Source organism: Schistocerca piceifrons, chromosome 1, assembly GCF_021461385.2.
Source record: "Schistocerca piceifrons isolate TAMUIC-IGC-003096 chromosome 1, iqSchPice1.1, whole genome shotgun sequence".
Taxonomy (NCBI): Eukaryota; Metazoa; Arthropoda; class Insecta; order Orthoptera; family Acrididae; genus Schistocerca; species Schistocerca piceifrons.
In genome coordinates this window covers 740,483,114-740,493,004 of record NC_060138.1, presented here as the reverse complement: position 1 = coordinate 740,493,004, position 9,891 = coordinate 740,483,114, and positions in this window count along the sequence as shown.

Here is a 9,891-nt window from a genome sequence, read left to right as displayed (position 1 = left end):
CCAGACTGAAGCGCCTAGAACCGCACGGCCACACTGGCCGGTTTTTGGGTTCAAAAGTAAACACTTGCTGTCAGCCCGTATTTAATTAACGAATAATATCACTGTCCTCATCTCACAGTTCATACAGCCCAGTGCACACACAAGGCAGCCAGAGATGTACTTAAGTCCGGCACGAATTACTAAGCGATTTACGGTTATTACTCTGCTACAATATACGAGTTTCACATTCGGTTCTTTTTCAGTGAATTTCTAATAAAGAAGCTGTTCGCCAAATATTCCACAGACGAATATGAAACTTGCCACACGGAACTTTACAAAGGCTGAAAGTTCACTCGCGTTTATCTCTCTAACAAATTTCTTCACCAAGCTGAAATTTTCATGATCTGTCCGTAAATGCAACTGTTTTCACGGCAATACAATCCGGACACGAGAAACCAGTAACTTCTTCATTTTACTCATAATGTAGACGGACACGTCCAGCATGACCTGCACGTCTGATCGCTAGCCAGCGAAATGACCCAATACTGCTCCTTCCAGAGCCTATAACTACTTGCAATGCGTGGGAAATGCTTAACTCTGATTGGTTGTTCAAAATGACCAGCCAATCAAAACAATCCTTCGAGTCCTTTTTCACGCTAAAACTGTCTTAAGCCAATCAACATTCGCAGATGCATTTACGTCATTTCATTATTCAAATAATAATAAAATGTTTAACGAAACCAAACGAAAAGAAACCTAATCATGAAATAACTGGAAAACTATTACTCTGCAAATGGCTGTTCTGGCTGCCTTCTTACAAAAGCAAGTAACCTTGGACATACGTCATCAGCAAGGTGTGGAAATTACAGTTTTCATTGCAACTTGCTTGCTTAACACTTACCCATGACATAGTTACGTAATGTTTTAACATGAGATAATATTGAATTTTTTCGTATGTCCCACATACACACTCTCACTCATTCTCATTTACTCACACAACAACACATTACATAAATACTTATCTTTTCTGAATTTTATATTACGAAAATGAAAAATAGTTAACGTTTTTAATTATGAAAATTCAAACAAATTGGCCTAACATTTTTTGAACTTCAGTAATGATTCCAAAAGATACTAAAAGACAAACTGTTATGAATCCTAGCTGACTTTAATCTTACAAGTGTCGGTTTGGGGTGTTTTAGGTAATTTTCTCTAACTTAAAAAGTATGCCAGCTAGAAAGCTGAGATTTTTACGCAATCTTCTTTTTAATAACAAAGGGCAGTATATTGACTTTTAACTAAATTGAATAACATGTAATATAGCCTATTTAGATTCTTAGGGGCTTGAATATTCTGTAGCTCGAATTGACACAGCTATCGCTTCCCATGGCTAGGCTAGCGACGGGTGCAAATGAGTCACGCTAAGATACAAGCTGCTGTTTCTATCACTGTCAACAGCTCCAATGCTACGAGCCGTACTGCAAAGTAGTTTACTGCAATAAAATGCTATGGCGTATTGACTCGCGATGTTACAGTCTCACTGGTGGTATTTTTTCCAGAGAAATAAACTACGAACTGAAATTAACTGAATGCTTGCAACATTTCAAATTACTACGAACTCATCAATTTAATCTTCGCAAAACACTAAATCACCACCGATAACACACTGAAATATTGCTTTCAATTGTGCTCTTTTCTGCAAAATATGAATTTGTCGTTGTTATGAAAACATACTATAGGACAACTGTCAAACTGAATGTTATATTTCTTTGATTGAGATTTTCATTCAGAAATACGACGCAGATTTCCAACTTCTCTGACGGATTTTCCAAAAATTTTCTGTCATAAAAATCTTGTCCTGATAATTATGATCATAAAAAAATCAACCAAATAGGTAGAGCCATTCTCAAGAGAATATCTTCGATATATGCTGTAACCGATTTTTATTTACATAGATATTTCTTTTTGAGATAGAAAGTAACGTGAGGAAAGGTAATTCTAAGACAGAAGGAATGAGATTAGTAGTTTCTTTGATTGGTATTGTTGATTTATTTCCACTTTCTCAAGTTTTAAGTTGTTTAAACAGAGTAATTTTAAATGAGCCACTTGTAGGCGCTTGTACATCGAATTGATAGATTTTCGATATTTGAATCTGTACACGTCTTATTAGGTGGATGATGAAGGTGATAAGGCACTGGTTCACCCGTACTTGTATTGCAATATTAGAGCCAAGTTTAAATGAATCATTTTTATGCACATAATCTCATGGTGCTAATTACGTAACTGATACCTGATAATTTTCCGTGACAGAAGCCTTGGTTGCTCATTTACTACACAAGGCCTACTTTTTTATGGTATTCTGAGATGACGGATTGTGATATTGACTAGGCAGGTTAGATGTAATGTAGGCTACCTGGTGTGATAGCATGTAGGTGAATGGCTGCAACGTTTTGATGATTATCTTTAGTTTACTGTTGTCAATGGATTACCGGGCCTCGTTATAGGTTTGGTATTTCCTATTAAACAAAGTTACTTGTTGATTAATTGGTTATGTTGCACCTTGAATGGACAAAGTACATAGCCAAGTAATCATTTTAAGGATCTATCTGAAAAGCCACGCTGGACGTAAGCTACTGCAGTGACATCTTTGATAGCTGCCGCTTCCTTCATATTAGAATAGGTCATTGAGCGATTTTATTCATTATTAAACTCTTTCTGCTTGATTGTAGAATTATTTTCTTGAGCACTTCTTTGAAATTAGCACCTGTAACTTTGTTCACAACATGATACCGTGCTCTTCTTTCCCACCACAGTACATGGGTCATGTTTTAAGAATTTTTATGCGTTGCACTATTGCCATCAATAAATTACTTTTTTATGCTATTATTTCCAGACAACGCTGCTGAGATGTTACGTCGTTTCCGAGGTTTCCCTGGAATATTTGATGGATGATACGTTCTAGGGATAGCCATCTTAAAGATACCTCATTTGCACACAGTATTTCAGCGATTGTCGAAGATGTCGGTACAAGTCGCATCAATAGCAATATGTGCACTCTCGCAGCATTTCGCTAACACGACGCTGTGTTATCAGCTCCAGCTGTAAGTTAAAGAGCATGCATATACTTCTTTAGATCATTCAGTCACCTGAGGCAGGCGTTTACAAATCTGATAGAGCATTTTCAGATGTACTGTAGGTGTGCGCGAAATGACCTGTTACTGGAGTTTCCTCACAGCCGACAACACTGGCGCACAGAGCGTCGCCAGAATTTGCAACGGCGTTGCAGTAGGACATCACACAGGGCGCCAAATCATCATTCTCGCACTGTGTCATCTGTGCAGTCGGCATCCCCTGGACAGCCATCGTTCGTTAACCGGCACTCATTTGTCGAGATGTGGAGTTCCGTGTCGCCCGTGCCACACTGAATCACAGCCGCCCCAGCACTGCACTCGCAGACTGCAACTTCCAGCGCTCAGAGCCGTGTCACTGTGACAGCCACACACAGGGGAGTCAGCAGCAGGTGACGTCCGTCATATGCCATAGCACTATGCGAGGTGTGATTAGCCTAGCGCTACCGCCCGAGCCTGTCGTAGCATAGTTCGAAGACGTGCCACTGCTTCGCTCTGCGTGTACCTCGGTTCGAAGCTAGACTGCCACGCTTGCAGGACGCGAGGATCTGTTCGTCTCCGACATTGTACTGAATACTATGTTGTTAATAAAATAGTTTGACACAGCTGCTGACTTCTTGTTGACTGGGCTTTGACCTGCATGACCGCCAGTCAAACCCGAAAGACGAGGATAGGGAAGCAGACACGATATCCTGACCCACGTATGCATGGTATCCTACCCTCACGGGTCGTACAATTCCCGACTTCTATAGATATCAGAGAATCAAATTTATATTTCCTTTCCCATCATCAGCCAGCCGCTGTGGCTGATCGGTTCTAGGCGCTTCAGTCCTGAACCGCGATGCTGCTACAGTCGCAGGTTCGAATCCTGCCTCGGGCATGGATGTGGGTGATGTCCTTAGGTTAGTTTGGTTTAAGTAGTTCTATGTCTAGGGAACTGATGATCTCAGATGTTAAGTCCCATAGTGCTTGGAGCCATTTGAATCTCCTCCCATCAACCACAGAACTAACTGTAGCCCTTCGAGATGTTGTAACGCCGGAAATGCATATCCTCCTATTTCCATCTATTGCACTGCAAATTGTTTTTCTTATTTTGTCACCTGAAGATATAACATTTCTGTGTCTTTGTATATTGTAATTGTTTTACTATTTGTATATATATGCATTTATGTCGATGTATAATTGGTTTGTTTTGTGAATATTATTTGTATTTATACGCTGGGTCTTGCCTAGGGAAAACTATGCTATCGAACGAATACGTCGATAGGTCGTGTGGAGAACCAGAGTGTTTAGGATCTTTGGTAGTGTTAACTCTGCTGCGTGGAGCGCGGGCAGAGCAGAGAGAGTCTGGCTGGAGTAGTGCAGTGGAGCAGGTGTGTTGTGTGACGCTCCCGCGAGTTGCCGCGCGTTCGGGGTTGGACAGCATGTAATTGCGCTCGACTGGCTATAATAGTTTCTAGCATGGTGTCGCGGACGGGAAGCATTAGCTGGCACACATCAAGAGCCCGTTTCGCCTGGTGACCGTGTCGAGAAGAAGGCGCGCCAGCATCCAGCTTCTGCAACAGCGACGGCCGACAATGAGTGACTGTCGCCACCTCCTCGATCGACGACTTCAAACCTTCAATCAACCAACAAGGAAGACTAAAAGCACGTAAAGTTTCAGAACTGTATGGCAGACCTCAGGTTTTAAAATTGTTGCATCACAAAATTACAGCAACTTAGCATGAACCTTTGTTGCTCATTGTCCCAATTGCATTACCAAGCAGGGTCCCTTCCTTTTCCAGAATGAACCCGAGTGTCGTTGAAATTCAAACGCCAGCATCATTCGATTTCACTGCTTTAATTTCAAAGTTCAGTTAAGGTATTCATAGCTGGCTACAATATTTAGATTTCACGAGCACAAATTAAGAGTACGAGTTTTGTTAGCATATTTTAGCTTACCTATGACTGCAGCTCAGCTTGGTACGTACTAAATTTTACTATTGTTAATTGTTCAGAATCATTTAATTCAAGTTCGAAGTTAAATCTCTTATTTCTAAATTGCATAGATTCAAGTAGCTTTTGAAATGATTGTTGAGGTAGCCCAAGACTAACTGTATTTTACTGAATTTCGATATGCTTCAGAAACAAAGTTCACTATTAATCTCAGTCACTAAATTAACTTTCAATTTTCCGGTTTTATTAATTCTTTTGCTAAATTAAGTCAGAGTGTAGGGAAATTTATTACTTCTGACAAACTTTCAGTTTTCACACTACACGTGTCAACCTTCAGTTGCCACGCTTCTAGTGCTAATTACATGGGTAATAACCTTTCTTTTTCAGTTACTATAGTAATTGTCCTTAGGACTGGCGACCGTAGTTTCCCCCAAATCTCAAGTATCTAATTACCGCTAGTTAATTGTTGACGTAACGGCCGCACATTTACTTTCTTTATTAACTTTACCCCTTTTCAAAATTAATTTCCACCAGTTTCATTTGCATTTTTCCTTTCATTTAGATGTAACCCTTTCCTCCCTCTTTACCGACAGATTAACTTCGGTGACGATTGCTTTTCCCAAATTTCCATTAGGTACACGCGGTTTAATTTTTCACTGTCATTAAGGTCGATAAGTGAGGGGGAGGTTACAATGTATTCTGCAAAATGATTTTGGATTCATGTAATGAGTACTACACTGAAGAGCCAAAGAAACTGGTATACCTGCCTGATACCGTGTAGGGCCCTGCGAGCACGTTGAAGTGCCGCGGGACAACGTGGCACGATGTTGATTAATGTCTGAAGTAATACAGCAGAGAACTGACAACATGAATCCTGCAGGGCTGTCCATAAATCCGTAAGAATACGAGAGGGTAGAGATCTCTTCTGAACAGCACGTTGCAAGGCATCTCAGATATGCTCAATAGTGTTCATGTATGGCGAGTTTGGTGTCCAGCGGGAGTGCTGAAACTCAGAAGAGTGTTCCTGGAGCCACTCAGTAGCAATTCTGGACGTATGAGGCGTCGCATTTTCCTGCTAGAATCGGCGAAGTCCGTCGGAATCCACTATGGACATGAACGGATGCAGGTGGTCAGACAGGATGCTTACGTACATGTCACTTGTCAGAGTCGTATGAGGGTCCCATGTCACTCTAAGTGCACACACCCCACACCATTACAGAGTCTCCACCAGCTTGAACAGTCCCCAGCGGACATCCAGGGTCCACGGATTCATGAAGTTGTCTCCACACCCGTTCTCTTTCATCCACTCGATACAATTTGAAATGGAACTCGTCCGACCAGACAACATGTTTCCAGTCATCAATAGTCCAATGTAGGTGTTGACGGGCCCAGGCGAAGCGCAAAGCTTTGTGTCGTGCAGTCATCAAGCGTACAAGAGTTGGCCTTCGACACCGAAAGCTCATTTCGATTATGTTTAGTTGAATGGTTCGCACGCCGACACTTGTTGATGGCCCAGACCTGAAATCTGCAGCAATTTGCGGAAAGGTAGCATTTCTACGACTTTGAACGATTCTCTTCATTCGTTGTTGTTCCAGTTATTGCAGGATATTTTTCCAGCTGCAGCGGTGTCGGAGATTTGATGTTTTACTGGATTTCTGATATTCACGGAACACTCGTGAAATGGTCGTACGGGAAAATCCCCGCTTCGTCGCCACCTCGGAGATGTTGTGTTCCATTGCTTGCGGCCGACTATAACATCACGTTGAAACTGAGTTAAATCTTGAAAACCTGTGATTGTAGCAGCAGTAACCAATCTAACAACTGCGGCAGACACTTGTCTTGTGTAGGCGTTGCCGACCGCAGCGCCGTATCCTGCATGTTTACATATCTCTGTATTTGAATACGCATTCCTATACCAGTTTCTTTGGCGCTTCAGTGTATATACGCATTGTGTGATGAACGTGGTACATCATTACCGGTACATTATCTATGTTCGTAGAAAGATTTCCATTATTTTGATATCAATCTGTAAGTCATCTGACTACGAACGATATAATAATGCTGCAATTTATCAAATACGTGTCACAGGTGACACTCATACATCGATCTTCGTTACCTTGCTGTAATTTATCAAATATATCCCATAGGCGACTCTCATACATCGATCTTTGTTACCTTAGGTCGTAAGCGAGCGAATTGGTGCGATGATTAACATACCGTATTTGCACTGAGCATGATCAGCGTTCAGATATACGTCCTGCCCCGAGTGCACAGGTTTCCTGTGTTTACCTTAGAGTGATTAAGGCAAGTGTTGCGATGGTCCTTTGAAATGCCACTGTTAATATTCTTCTCAACTTTAATTTTCTTTCCAATCTCGTTTCATTTGAGGTTATAGAAACACTGTAATGATCTTGTCGTCGACTGTATATTAAGCTGTACTCTTTCTTCGTTTTTCTCCTGTGTTGTGGAAAATAGATTGCATATAACTCCTTGATCAGTTACTTTCCTTCGCAAATATCAAGTCACAATTCGAAATACAATCAGCATAACATTAGGCACATAATCTGCATTAGAATGTGTTTTGGTGTAGTGACTCGCGTTACATGAAGTGTAACTAAAAGGCAAATCCAGACATTGACATTAGTTGTAGCTTCACAAAGTTTACGAAGTTTTGCCAAATCTCAAACCGTTTTTTCTGAAAAAATTTCGTAAAGATTTAAAAAATGGGCTAATAATCCTATAAGTAAAATCTTACAATCCTGGACAAATCATTGCTGCATAGTTAGCGTTTTCTTTAAGTTACCGAGAGATAACATATTAACAAACAATCATAGTCAGTTATGACTGATCCCTGAAGGAGTTCTTGCCGGGTGCTGCGAACCAAGTCCACAGCTGACTGTCGCTACCAGGGGAGGCTAACGGCACTATTGGCGCGCAACCGTACGCAGGACTACACGTCCAGTCCGCGACGACTAGGCCAGTCTCCTAGCAACGACCGTTCAAATGTTCAGATGTGTGTGAATTCCTATGAGTCGAAAATGCTGAGGTCATCGGTCCCTAGACTTACACACTACTTAAACTAACTTATGCTAAGAACAACTCACACAGCCTTGTCCGAGGGAGGGGCCGCGCAATCCGTGACATGGCACCTCAACCGCGTAGACACAGCACGCGGCAACGACCGTTCTGAGAAAGCCGATGTCAATGTCCCCTGCTGTGAAAGCGTCGAATTATTTGGGTTATTTGGAGAAGTACTCGACCGCTGGCAGTGTTCGGTGTCGTCTGCGCCGTTCACTGCGAGGACGGTGGTTTTCCAGCGCTCTCTGGTGGAAACTGGCTGCTTGGGATAGTCGTCGTACGCTCTGTTTGCATGCATTCAGTAAGTACAATGGGATCTTACAACAAAACAGCGACTATTCAGTGTCTGTTTGATAAGCAGGTGGCCTACCATCCTGGCTAAGAAATTTACGAATGCGTAAATCTAGAATTAAAGGTAGCCGAGGGTAACGTAGTAGTACTCCAACTGGATCATATAAAATTTTCTGTTTATAAAAATCAACATAGACGAGAAATACACGTCACAGACATCAGTGGAAAAAGGTCATTTCGACATAATGAAGGTTCTCTGAGTGACGCAAATGTATTTCATGTTGGATATGGAACTGGAATCGTGTGTCTTTTCAACTTGCCGTCCTAATTCCCATATCAGGCAATTGCGAGATACTTTGGACACTTTGGAAAAGTTCTTTCGGTAGCCAATGAAACACGGGGTGCTGCATTTAGATGTAGAGTAGACAACATTGCCAGAGACGTTCATACAGATTCGAAAAACAGCCCCTCGTTCATAACTATGGATGGACAGCAGGCTCTCATTTCAAACAATGGACAGTCATGACAGTCGCTATATGTATGTGCAAACAGCACGAAAAGGAAACCAATACAACTTTCTTGGGATAACGCAGGCAGTAGTGCAACAACATATGCGGCCCTGGCTCAGGAACGTGTGCTGCAGGGACGTCTATTGCAGGGAGCCAGCCGCCGATACAGGGAGGACATCGCAGGAAAATCCTGAGCCAATACTGTCACAGATCAGACCGCGCCAAGCGCTCTTACCACGGTGCACTCCACAACTGACAAGACAGCCAAACAAGTGAACCGCAGCGCGCAGATAGCCACGCAACTTTCAAACTTCCATATATTATTAAAGCCGTGGAAGTTATGGAAGTCTCCGAAATAGCACAACAGGAAACTTTTGCAACACCTAAAAACTAACACAGTCAGCTGGAAGCAGCAGACGAAAAAAAGCCATGAGCAAAATATTAAGTAGTCAAGACAAGGCGGTAGCGAAGAGTACGAAGCGCAAACTGCCCGATTCGCGCATCAGACGAACAAAGATAAACTCCACCGAGCAGTCTGGAAAAGGTATTTCTGACCAAGCCCCGTCGACACCCCTCCCGACGCATTAAGCACGTCAGGAGATAAGAAAGACACCGCCGACAGCGAGACTCTCGAAAAATATATCTAGGCAGACGACCCAGAAATTTAATCAAAAATTCAAATCTGAAAGCGATTACACAATTCACAGTTATAATTGTTCTATAAGTTAACATAAGGATAGTTCTTCTTTTTTTTTGTCTATGTTTTGCTTGGTTTGCATTTTATTTTGTTTAAGATACGGGGACTGAATCTAACATGTCAGATTGAAAATGTTAAGTATCTACCAACAATGGACAACTCGACCGCTCACCTTAACTCAGAGATCAAAATTTTATGTTACTTAAGCACTATGATGCAACATTTTAATAGAGTCTCCAACTGAACCATGCGAGTATAACGTCCGTTTAACAAA